Source organism: Oreochromis aureus, linkage group 23 (genome assembly GCF_013358895.1).
Source record: "Oreochromis aureus strain Israel breed Guangdong linkage group 23, ZZ_aureus, whole genome shotgun sequence".
Taxonomy (NCBI): domain Eukaryota; kingdom Metazoa; phylum Chordata; class Actinopteri; order Cichliformes; family Cichlidae; genus Oreochromis; species Oreochromis aureus.
Window position 1 is genome coordinate 38,059,957 of NC_052963.1, and position 13,331 is coordinate 38,073,287.

General features: G+C 38.3%; 1 long non-coding RNA gene across 1 annotated transcript; it reads right to left on the bottom strand.

Annotated features, from left to right (window-relative positions):
- Positions 1-10,345: 10,345 nt before the first annotated feature.
- LOC120436489 lies at positions 10,346-12,266 on the bottom strand. Its single transcript, XR_005610490.1, has 3 exons — positions 12,145-12,266; positions 10,834-10,892; positions 10,346-10,691 (listed from the first exon to the last, which is right to left on the bottom strand). It is a non-coding gene; the product is annotated as an uncharacterized LOC120436489 (long non-coding RNA).
- Between the last annotated feature and the right edge of the window lie 1,065 nt (positions 12,267-13,331).

Sequence of the window (13,331 nt, forward strand, 5' to 3'; positions counted from 1 at the left end):
AGTTGAAAAACTCTCCTGCAGTGTGTTTATCTTTCTCAAAGGTCAAGTGAGAAAAGTCAACATCCTTGTGCAGTTCAGGTAATCATTAACCTGATGCCACATTGTTGGTGCCAGCTCACGGCACAGCATAGCAACCATGCTAGCTAACATTTCTGTGACAGAATTGTCACTTCGTTAAACATAATTTTCAGTTAATTCCAAGGGCTGGACAGATTAAAAGTCCTGGACCCAGGCAACATCTCACACTCCAGTGTGAGTCATGGAAACATCTGGTTCCCTCACAGTCAACCTATAAATTGTCAACAGGCCTCATAGTTTCATGAATTTGAAATAATTATACCTATAGAGGTTATCAGTTTATCTTATCAGGAAATATATTTTAGGTGTTCAGTGGGAGTGTTTTCTTCTGTGAAATATTTTTAAGTCTTTCTGTTCATTGGAACATTCCACTGGTATGTGCAGGTATCGCCTGTCTGCTCGTGAAATATTTAGTTTGTGTTTCAAGGCTGACTAAAGCAAGGTGTTCATTTCATTTTCATCTCCAGTTTCACTGAAAACGGCACACAGCTCCTGATGTTCACCCGGAGTTAAGTTTGCCAAACATGCCATTTACACTTTAACTTTGCTCGATCCACTGTTTTGTCTAACATTGAGAACATCAGGGACTACGATTAGACCTGCTTAACTTGTCTTGATTCCACTGTGGTCACAGTAAACCCACAGTGATATATTTTATATGTTTAATTGCTCGCTCTTCTAGAAAGTTTAATGGCCTATTTTAGTATTAGATGGCAGGCATATTTAATTAAATTTATCTATGAAGCTTAAAGATAAAATCTTCTAGAGCAACTCAGATACTCTCTCTCTCTGTAAGTAACCCTAAACGCAGTTTGGGAATAAGAGAGCAACCAAAAAATACATTTCATCAAAGGTATTTTAATAGTAATAATAATAATTTAAATTATCTCTAAAACATGGGGTAAAGGTTTAGGGTTACTTACTCTATCTGGTGTTACTGATACTTATACTCGATTATGTAAAGCATGTATGCTACTTTTTAAGCAATATTCTTATTTACTGAGAATTATTTTAAAGCATGTAATATGTAGTTCCTCAGGTCAGGTGATGAACGCGCAGGACTGTGAAATGACTTTTCACAGTTGTAGGGCCCAGCTTGTCAGAGCCTCTAATCCCCTTCACATATGGTGTAAATGTGAGAGGAAATCTGTGGGAGCGCGCATGACCAAAGGCAATAAACTGGAGTGAGAATGCCATCAGTTAGATTAGACGTGAGCAGCTCCCTGACCCAAACCTGACTCCACTGTACAGTAAACTTTTGAAAGTATTTGTCAAAGGTTGACATTACTATTACTATTACTTGTTACCTTGTAATCCTAACTGCAGAAGATAAAACAGGCTCAGGTGTACACCTTCCAGGGCTGGAAAACCCCAGTACAAACCACTGTGCAGTGTTTTGTATGTCTGAACAATATTCTGATTCAAACATGAATCACTTGAACATCACTTCCTGATTTGTATTTCATTGTTTCACTAGTACCTAGCAGCTGAAGGAGTGCATCTTTAAAACAGACTTCACACTCAAAAAATATTTATGCCCAAAATAATTTCATTATTATAAATGTTTCCTTATCATTTATTTTTATGTCTATGTTTGTGATTCTGTTATTTTCTGTAAACAATTACATTTAACGGATTCTGATCAAATGAAATTCATTTGATTGGCATACATTCAGTTTATAGCAACCTTAATGATTAATCAGTCGCAAATAAATCAGTTGTTAAAAGCGAATGGCAACACAATATAATGACAAAATAGTAATAATAATGATAAAAATAGTGCAACAGTACATTCCCACCTCACAGCAAGAAGAGCTGTGTGTATCTGAAATCAGGCTGATAACTGTACATTCTTTCCAGGTACGCCTCTTCCCATAGTCCAAGCACATGCTTTTTAGGTTACGTGGTGGTTCTAAGTTGGTTGTAGGTGTAAATGTTCTTTTCATTCTCTCTGTGTTAGCCCTGTGATTAGATGGCTAACTGTCCAGGATGCGTGCTGCCTCTAGCCCAATGACAGGGAGAGGCTCCAGTTCTCAGACAAGTAGCTGACTGAAAAATGTCCCGAGGAAAAAACTTGGCACAGTAATGACACTTGACACCTTCAAGCAGTGTAGTATGAGACAGTTTAAATTATGTTGTGTATGTGATGTCATGCTTGTTTTATGTCAGAGATGACAAATCTATTTTTTTTTTTTTTACCTCTGAAGAACGTTTAAGTGAGGCATATCTAGGTATTTGCTTAGATTAAAAGAAGACCTGAGGCTGTTTTTCATTCTCAAGTGGTATTTAAGAAGAGAATGTAACTGCTGTCATGACAGGTTAAAAGTCAATCTATTCTGCACTACACCACAAACAACGAGGTTAGCTTTCCAGAATGACATAAACATGTCAGTTATTATAGCTTTGATTCATGTGAAGACTGCTCTGCTAAATAAATAGAGATGAATAGTTACTGTTAAAGACTTTTTTCTACATAGCAATGAAGTGCAAACATGGTGAAATATATAAACAACTAGTCTTAAGTTATCTGCTTGGCACTTTGTCACAATTTCTGTTATACATATGTGACATGTATATTAGTTACAATGGTGGACGCTCAGTGCTTAAGTTTCAGATAATGGGTTCGGCATATATGCAAGTAATCCCTGCAAGAGAAAAGCTCCGTCATCAGACTGCTCTGCCCTTCATTGCCAGGAACTGTTTGAATATGAATCATACTAAGCTAATCTAGAGTCCAAGACTAAATATGTGGAGCTAGAAATAACCATGATAGGTCATCTTTGAGTCTCTAAAACTTCTAATTAAAATGATATTTTTCCATGAAAAACATCACTTTCATACTTTAATAATGTCTTGGATGTGACCACTTTAACCGCAGCCATACCCCTCCAACACTTGTCTGTGGGAAGGGCTCCCTTTGTTATTGTTCTGGCTTTATGATGTTATTGAGCTTTGGTTCCTGTTTTGATTTTGTTATTACTTGCATTTCAGCTGTCCTCTGTCTTTTCCTGTCTTTCCCATCCCCTGTCTTGTCTATGTGTTTGTGCTGTCCTCCCCATGGCATATTCTGGTAAATGCTTTCCCTAGTTTTTCTCTTATGCTTTTACACCCTGTTTTTTTTCCTCCCACTGATATTTTCCACCTGTGTCTTATTTCCTGTCTGCCTCTCTCTCATTTTTTCACCTGATTTTCATTGTTCTCAGCTGTTCTCACCTGTGTCTCATCATATAATCAGTATTTGACCTGGGCCCGTATCCCTAAAGAGTCTGAGAATCCTCTCAGAGAGCTCCTAACTTAACCTAAAAATTCCTTGCCAGGAGTTTTAGCTTAGAAGTGATTCCAGAACATTTTCAGTGAACTCTGAGCAAGGAATGGATGGAAAATCCTATCTTAGTGAGGAGGTGTGGTTGACCCCGTTGCTAGGTATGAGTCATCATTTCAAAAGCCGTGATTGGTTGATCCTACAAGTTTGATGGAAATGAGCTTTTGGTGAGAATGAGCAAAGGATGTACCCTCAAATCAATAAACATAATTATACACTCTAATCTTATGCTGACTGTAATTGTAAATAATATTTCACATTCAAGAAAATATCTGGAAAATGAATAGTAAGCTGTAGGGATTATAGCCTAACATTAGAATCTAAAATATGTGAAAACTTAAACTCATTACACCCTGTTCAAATAATGATTCGTGTCTTATTTGCTCATATCAATATCCTAGCTGGCATATTTTGTACTTTCACTCCCATATGGACCCCATTGAAAACAAGATGGCCTATCTCAAGGGGCTGTCCCTAATGAAGAAGAAATCACGTTACAAGTCCCAGTGTGGTCTTAACGAGGGTAACACGGCTCAGTTTTTATCAATGTCTGTGATTGCTGGCTGGTCTATTTGTAAAGGCTTGTTAACAAATATCCTACAAACACAGAAAATGGAGAAAAAAAGGACTTGCAAGCCGAACTGGACTGAGGAGCAAGGTTTGTTGCTGGCCCAGTTGGTGAACGAACATAAAGGTATCTCTCCTGCCTCTTCTGTTGGCCATTTTTTGCAGCTGCTTAGGGGAACTCTTAAGCCACTAAAAGTCCTCTTCCCTGCTCTTAGCAGATCTCGCCTTAGGAGCCCTTTTAAGCGCTAGGAATCTTGAGGAATAGCTTTTATATTAACTGGGATTGTCGTGTCACTTTTAGGGGAAATTCTAAGAAAACGTCACGACTCTGAGAATTTTCTTAGAATTTGGCCACTAGGAGCCACTTTTTGCACAAAGATTCTTTAGGGATACGGGCCCAGGTCTCTCCTTTTACTCTATGATCTAGCTGATAATTCGCATATTTTCAACCTGATGAACGGTCCATACCCCACCCTGGTACCAATCTCTCTTTGTATTTGTAAACAAGCCTGGCACCAGAGTCAGCATATGAGATAATTCTTAGATGCTTGCTTTATCAAACTATAATTGCAAACCAAAAACAGATTAAGAATGGATTATTCGATATGGGAAGCTTTAACAGCACTTACAATAATGTAGCGGATTGTTGTGCATTAGAATGTTTTTATCTTTATGTACAACCTTGGTGCTTAGTAAAAGTAAAAACAAAGGTGCCTTAAATCTGCAATCTCAGTCATGCCCATCACAGGGTGACAACTCTACTGTGTCTTCATTTTAATAATGATAATAATAATAAAAGCTATTTTCAAGTTGTCTTTAATACGTGATTACTTTTTGCATGTGATTTTAAAACACAGAGCATGAAAAGAAAAAAAATGACCTAGCTTGAGGCTTTAAGCAACTAATTCACTGGATGATGTCAACATCTATCGTTAATATGCATCTACTATTTCCAGTCGATGCATATGATTTTATATGGGGGGGCACTAGCTGAACTCTCCAGACTGCGCTGTGCACCAGCCAACATTTTTGAAAGGAGAGACATGCAGAAACATGAAAGTGTGGCTGGACCAGAGAAGCTGGGACTAAAATGAGAGAATTTTTTAAAGGGAAGTCTTGCTCCTAAGCTAAATGGTACTTTAATAGTATAAAAATTCACAAAAACCTATGTGTATTTTTCCATTTTGAGGCTATTTCAATATTTTTTACAAGGTTAAAATTTGCTGCGGTATAAGTAGTGCATTATCTACAATCCAGTATATCCAGTATTCATAAACTTATATTCACTGCAGGATTTAAACGCTGTTTTTGAGGCTTAGTGCTACAATCATTAAAGTGGGATTAACTAAGGAGTCTCAAAGTCTCAAGCCTCAAAGTCAGGGCCTTCTTTAATAAAGTATAGTGTTAGGGAACACTGATTAACAAACACATGTGAGGGAGGACTGTAGCTGAAGGCTGTTTATCTCTTGGGTGTGTCAAACTGTTTTGTTTCCTGGAAGTTATGTCACCTGCATATGTTTTTGAATGCATTAGTGAATGTTTTTGGATCATCTATAGAATTATTATAACTGAACATTATTGGATTCCTAGAAGGCAGACAACGTTAAATGTCATTTCAGGAATTCATGATTAAATCTGACTGACACTCCACAAGTGGTTTGGAGGTTGCTTTATTGAATGTTTTCTTTTTTTATTAGACATTGTTTATGTAAGATCAAGTCAATAAAATAAGATTTTGGAAAGTAATGATTAACAAACCTCACTCCATGACCATGATATTTGGGATAGGCGCCAGCCGCCTCACAGCCCCTTAACTGGATTAGTGGTTAAGAGATGCATGGATGACATGATGAAATTAATCTGTTGTTTGACAGTTCAAAAATTGGAGGAATTGTGTTATAATAATAACAATTTTTATTATCAATATTATTATTACCAATAAAATTCTTTATCGCAAATAAAATTAGATGGATTAAATGACTTGAGGCACAGCATTTGCAGCTGTCATACTGACCATGCTGGACACAATGTCGTTATCTCCCCTTGTGCACACCAAACATCCTGTTTCTGCTTTCTTTATTTTCAGTGTTAGGATATCGGTCTTCCTTCCCCTCCAATCTGAGCTGTTTGCGGCTAAATAAATATCCATGCACACGCATGCATGCATCCTCCAATGATGAGTTTGTGTGTCATGTTCATCTTAATATCATTCCACCCTCCTCAGACAAGTTCAAAAAAGAACAATTAAAACCAAGCTCCATCTAAGAGAGAGCAAGCATGTCTTAATATGTTAAACTACTCCATTAACTTTAGACCACTTTCTTGTAAGTGCCATAAGCGACCTGCTGAATGTGTGTAGTTGTATGACACCTGGCTAAGTTAACTAAATAAACTAAATTAAGATCTTGTTCTTAGCATCTTACAAATACAAGCAAACACTTGGACTTATAAAAGCATGTCTTAACTAACTAAATTAAAGCCCAGTCTACTTTATTAGGTGCTTTAATATGGCTAGCTAGTGGGTAATTTGGCACAATGCGCGGGGAACTCAGATCAGTCATCATCAATATGATTGCTGACACCTGTGCCTTTCCTGATGAAACATGTCAATTGTCCGCTGAGCCAACCACAAGAATGCTTTTAAGTTGTTACAATGCGAGGAAACTGTCGTAGTAATAAAGTAACATTTCCGAGCCAATAAGCACATTGTTGAGTCATCTGGTTTGAGTCAAGATGGGTTTGGTGTACAACATTCACAATTGTCTTCTTTTCTTTTTCCTGATTTAAAGTTTTTAAAACTCTGATCTGCCAGTGAGTGAGATTTTCTGTCCAAGTACCGTAGTTCATCGATCCTATTTATGCTCATAACAATGCATTGGCTGGTGACTTTATACTTTTGCTCCAAGTCACAAGTCACAACTGAGAAAATAATAGAGTTCAAGTTACTGGATAGAAAATTCACACTGGAAATAAACTGCATGTATGTCAACATGTATGCATACATTTCTTCCATTACACTAGTGAATGGACACATATAATCATAGAGATCTTTCTTTCACACAGGTCTTTTCAGGCACCTAAATATAGAGGTACTTCCCAGTATTTTAGGTCCCACAGAGATAAAGATCATATTCAAATATAACAACGAAGAAGTGAAGGGAGAATACTTCACAGTATACAGTAAAGTATTGGTGCCAGGTGAACCTTTTTAAAGGGAAAACGAACAAGAGAGGACAAGAAACTGCTTGTAGAAATTAATCTCGTGCCATCCTTGACAGCGTGTGTCCCACTCTTCCATGGCCTCTGCTACTTTCCCTATTTTTACCAAGGCTGGAAAAACAGGAAAAGTGATGGACAAGCAGTGAAGAACCTGATCAAAACATCTCAAGAAATACAGAATAAGTTAAAACATGTGGAGACTATCAGAGTGTCAGTGCACTAACAGGCCAGTTCACATATATGACTATTCTGACACTGTGCCGGAATGAGTTATTGGTAAACATGATAGATTTGCACATATGGATACCACATTGGCCCCGGAGGTTCAGGATGAGAGAGCTTACTTTGAAACAATAAGACTGCCTCCAAATGCTTGTTGTGTATTGAGGCAGGAGGTATCCACAATGAATTAAGTAAACAAATACAAGTGTTTCTTACCAAAGTAATGCTTTCTGGCTTATTTCAGATATAAGAACACTTACTCTTAAACCAATAAACTGCATGGCAATAAAATCTGTATTTTATTTCTAGATTAAATTAACTCCATTAATGTATTCAGTCTAATGATTGTAAATGAATTAAAAATATACCCAACACTCTGTTATATGAGCGACATCAGTGACTGTGTGACACTTGAGAATCTATCAGACTTGAAAGTCTGATAAACAAACGAATCAACCTGGAGACTACAGTGCTAATTTCAGCTGGATGAGGGTTTGTTGCTTTTTCTTGTGAGACGTGTGTGTGTGGTGGTGGGTGGTGGTGGGTTGGGGTGGGGTGGGGTGGGGAAGGCTAAAGTAAGACAACACCTTTGCCCCAGTACAATATTGCAAAACAACAAATCACCTGTTAAATGTCATGCTCTGCTGTTTAGCTTTTGAACATCTGTCATTGCAGTGACCTGGCGTGGCATTTTCTCCCGTGCGAACTGTCAAAATATTCCTTGAAGATGGAGACATTAAAGACACACAAGTGCAGGAGTTTTTCTCATTTTCATTTTGTGAAAAAAAAAAAAAATGTTAGCAGGGGCTGTGCATTTCAAAACAAAGAACAGATTAACATGGCCAGGTATCTGTGTGGCATTAAAAAGTATTCAAGATTAAATGATAAAACACACTATTAACAAATACCAGATACAAAATCAACCTTAAAGAAATGTGGAAAGGGAAGAAGGGAAGTAGGGCAACATAAAAAGCACAATCTGCTCTCCAATTATGGGATTTCTCCAGTAACTGGGCTATTAAACTCATCATCACCCTCTATGTAACCCACAACACACTTGCATTAAAAAAAAAAAACCACAATTGTTACCATAATGATGTAAATAGTTTCATCTTGTTTCACTTCATAAAAAAGTCACTTTAAATAGTAAAACAAGAACATTCACATTTAGGGATTTTATTGCAAAATTCTTCTTTACAAAGTCATGTCTTGCTGGTTTGGAATTAGCATAAATACAGCAGCTACAGGCATGTGTTTTGACAGTACTGCTTATCTCTTGCGACAGACAAAATATTTCTGATGTTTATGCATGACCATACAGTTTAACAGGAATGGAATGCAACAGTTATGAATTATGATGTTTTGAGTCTCACTGAGTAACTATCACTTTGTGTTCAGGAATTGTGCAACAAAATCACGTAGGGCCTGTCGTTCTGTGCAATGTCCCTGTCACTGCTATAGTTTTCCTGCCGTGTTTTCCCTCCTGGGGCACAGAAAAACACATCTGCAGCGGAGCTGGGCAATGACGTGAGCGTCCAGTGAGAGCAGTGATAACCTAAGAGGGTCTCCTTCCTGTACAGCTGTGTTTGACCGGCACAACAACACTTCTCAGCGATTACTCACCAAAGACACGTGCGCACACTCACACACCTAAAGAGGTAATTGTGACAACGATAGTCTTCTTTTCCTTGATATGAAGTGTATTTACAGTACCTGGACATTCCTTTTTCTAAGGAAGGAACTAGCAGTGTTATCATGACAGTGAGAAAAACATCCTCTGGGTTATTACCGTTTTACTGCCCCTCCTCTACCAGCACTACCACGGCCACCCCACTGGCTTTTAATATCCAACAGTTGAGTGACCTCATGAGAAATTTGTGAATGGACAGTCCGGCCGGCACTCTTATCTGGCTTTGCAGATTTCAACCCCCTTGTAGGAAGACACACAATAACAGTGTGGCAGCACATCCTGCTCTGCTCAATACATAATGGATAATTGTGCAATCAATTGTTGTGAATATACAGCACAGTTGTGAAGGAATCATTCAGTTTATAACCTGATACCAGCTGCAGATAGCAGTATTGCACTAACAATGTTGGGCTGGAGCTGGGCCATTTTATTCATGCTCCCTTTTGAAAACAAAGCGACGTGGCTAAAAAGTACCATGGGAAATCTGAGGCTTGGTGTCATTAAATAAACGTACATTCAAATATCGTCCTGCCTGTTTCTTCGGCATGCATTATTCATGTGACGTGTCTCTGAAATGTCGTTATCCCAAGCCATCTGATGTGATAAAACAACTTTATTACATCCATGTTTTCTCTCAGACGAAAGAACCTCTTGCTTAAAAAAATACTTTAATCTTATTGTATTCAAATTATAGATGTTATCTCTTTCTGAAAGCTTCTGTAATGTAATTTATGACAGTTTTTCATATTGCTGTCTGGGATATTAATCTGATTCAATAAAATTTCCAGCTTGTTAATATGTATGATTCTAAGCACCATTTAATACATGTGTTTCTGCTCACAAATGTCCGACAGTTTCATGCAACGTTGTGGCGTGTCGTGAATAATTGACACATCAAAGCCATACAAGTATGTTTCTGCTTTTGTAAACAGTTCCTGATATGACCCATGATATTTATTCTCGTAAACACTAGTATAGTGTTTACGAGAATAAAATCAGTCTTTACAGTCACACCACTCATTTGCATTTATACCTGATGGGTCTGGATTTCTGGCAGTTGAGGATTATGTTGTGACTTGAGCTCAAACATGTGTTGGCAAATTATAGTCAGTGTGTGTGCTAGTATCTGCCCTTAATTCTGATGTCTCCTTTTCATTAGAGAGGAATCTTGGGTTTGACTAGCGGATGGGTGGCACATCAGTTAAATAAATAAACATCAAAGCAACAATGAATGAATAAAAGTAAAGCTGTTTTTTCACCATTTAATAATGATAATTATCCCTACAACGGAAATGCATTTGATTACATTGGAAAGTTCACAAACCACAGGTATGACTTAAGTCAGCACTGCATCAGCAGCTTAGTTGGCAGGCCTCAGTCAGTCACACATATTGCATGTTTGAGGGAGATCTTCCTTGTGACTGAGCAGCATATCCCACAGGCTGGCGGGTCAGACTGACAGACTGATGGAAACATTGCTTCCAATCCAAGCCCAGAGGCTCCAACAGTACTCCGTATCACCTCCCACTCCTGTCAGGCCTCAGCTCTCCTTCTAGGCACAGTCGACAGTGTAGCTTAAATCCCCTGGTCTCCCTGCACACACAGTACATGATATTTTCTTTGCTGTGGTTGATTTAATTTGTTAATTATGTTGTAATTCAATCATATTCCTTTGGCATCCATTTCCCATGTTTTTTCTTAGAAAATTTCAAAGAACATTTTGCTTCGAGGTTACCTCTTCTGATAAATGCCACAGGCATTTAGGAAACAATCTTGACAGCCAGCCTCTGAAAGCTTAGGGCAAATGACAGCCATTTCAGATAAAGGTGTCAGTCAAACAAGCATCAGTGAAACAGTAAATAAGTGTGTATGTACATATATAGACAGAGATAGATAGGTTGGTGGGGGGTTGCAAGTGAGGCAGTGTGTGCACCCAAGCCTCTTTGTTAAAAGTTTTCTGACTCACTCTTTTTTCGATCTAAGCAATGCAGGCATTTGGACACTGACAGACTAATGAGATCCTGGTCATAGGACTTCACAGTTTGTTATCTGAGTGACGCATTAAGCCAAGTCTGACAGTTTAACAAGGCATTCTGTCAACTCCAGACTTGTGTGTGTGCACAAATGTTTCAGCTAATCTTTTCAAATACGATCAGATGAGTGAAAGAGCAAGGTAGATCGCGTGTATGATCCAAAATGGTGCTGCTACCCTCTTTTGTTTTCATGCTCATACTTGATGTTACATGCCATCAGGACCTTGGGGTTCCAACATTGAGGTGTACAGTCACCCATCAAGAGCCCTTTGCCTGTTCGTGATCTTAGACATGATGTTAGAGCATTACTGCCCCTCAGTGGTGTAAATGATGGATCAAAGTCCCTGAATGAGAATTCTTGCTTTATAGCTTAAGTGGTGATAACTATTATTTGCTATATTTATAGCACACTGCTTCCCAACAATATAATAGATGTACCCCAACAGACATATCAGAAGAATTCTGCTACTAGCACAAGAGCTCAGATTTCATGTACTGTATATCAAATTTAATTCTACGAATGCTTTTTTTTCCTTTTTAAAATGAAATAGAATCTGGACTTTCTTAGTTCCCAAGCTGTCTACCATTGTAAAAGGTTTATTTTTTTAAACTTAAAGCAGATCATTTTTAAACCACTTAAAATCATCATTAAAAAAAATAATTGTTTTGTGTCGTTAAAAAAGATGCCTGTGTGTCCACGATGTGCAGACACTGCATACATGCCAAGAAACTTGTCAGTCCAATGGAAGGTACACTCTGCCATAACTAATGTGCAGGCTGGACCCAAACACAGGACTCTGAGAGATCAGTTTCAGCGACTTAATTTACAATATCGCGAGGTTATTCCAGAAGTAAAGGTCCAGGCTCCACTTGGCTTCAGGTCCAAGTCAGAAATCTCCTCCACAGATACTTTACCAGATTATTCTGTCTCACAGGGGCAAAACACCAGGTGTTCTATGCAGAGGAGAAAACTGGTAAGTTGCAGGCAAGGCACAAAACCAGATCATACTTACCACACGAGAGCCGGTTTTACTAACATAGCTTAAAACTCAGTCAACAACAGAAGGCGTTCCTCAATCAAAATAGTGGTGAGACAATCACCTGATGACAAACAGGTGAGCTTATTAACCTCAGGTGTGTAGAAACAAAGGGCAGGAAACCAAAAGCTATCCCGCCCCTGTAAGAAAAGGGTGTGGTTAGATACACACGCTCACACAAACATACTGAGAGAGAGAAAGAGAGAGCAAAACGAGGACGGACAAGAGAAGCGCAGAGAACCACTGAGGAGTGGAGGGCCATCAGACATTAAAGCTACTTTAAAGTTTTTGATAAAGTTTTTCTTCTTTTGTTTTGATCAAATGAATATTGTATTGCAAAGAAGTCTTGAAACTAGTGTTTAAAATGATAAACTCCTTAGAAGAATGTTTATAGAGGTCAGAGATCATTTGAGAGATCATTCTTCTCACATCTTTCTGCTGGCCATAAAAGAATGCAGGTTTACAGCACTTCCACATTGGCTACACCTTTCAGACTCTGTGTCTATGTTTCAGAATACCATCTTTAGCCATTTCACATCTGCACTCTTCCTGTAACGTTATTACATCAGAAGCATCATTCTGGCATTGATGCTGGGGAAGGATGTCTGTCTGCACGTGTTTTCTTTTATGTCTGGGTACATTTGGTGAGCTGGCAGTCTGGTTTGTTGGGCGTGTAACACGAGATGATGTTCACAAGCAGTCTGTTTGTGGATGCCAAGGTATTTCCTGCCCGTGCAGAGCTCTGTCTTTGGCCTGCTTATCCATTCCTCAGGAAACTGCTCCAAGTTCCTGCAGTGGACAGTTGTCATTTATTTGTTGCAGATATAAATCTTGTTCAGTCTTTTAAATGTTCCAGCAAAGTTCTTTTTCATATAATTAATTGGTGATATATCTAATCTACTGTCTATTTTTTTTTGGGGGGGGGGGGCATGTAACTATATCATTTCCCCAACAGAGGGCGCTGTTGCTCACTTATCGCTAATAGAATGAGGTTCATGCAAATTATGCTCAATTCCTATACAGTCAATACTTTTCTTTAATATGAATAAAGTTTGCTTTATTGATGCCTTTGATCAGATCTCAGTTAGAATATGCATTACACAAATTACGTTCAAAAATTCCAATTTGTTGTTTTCAGTAAATCTGCATTGGACTATCCTCTG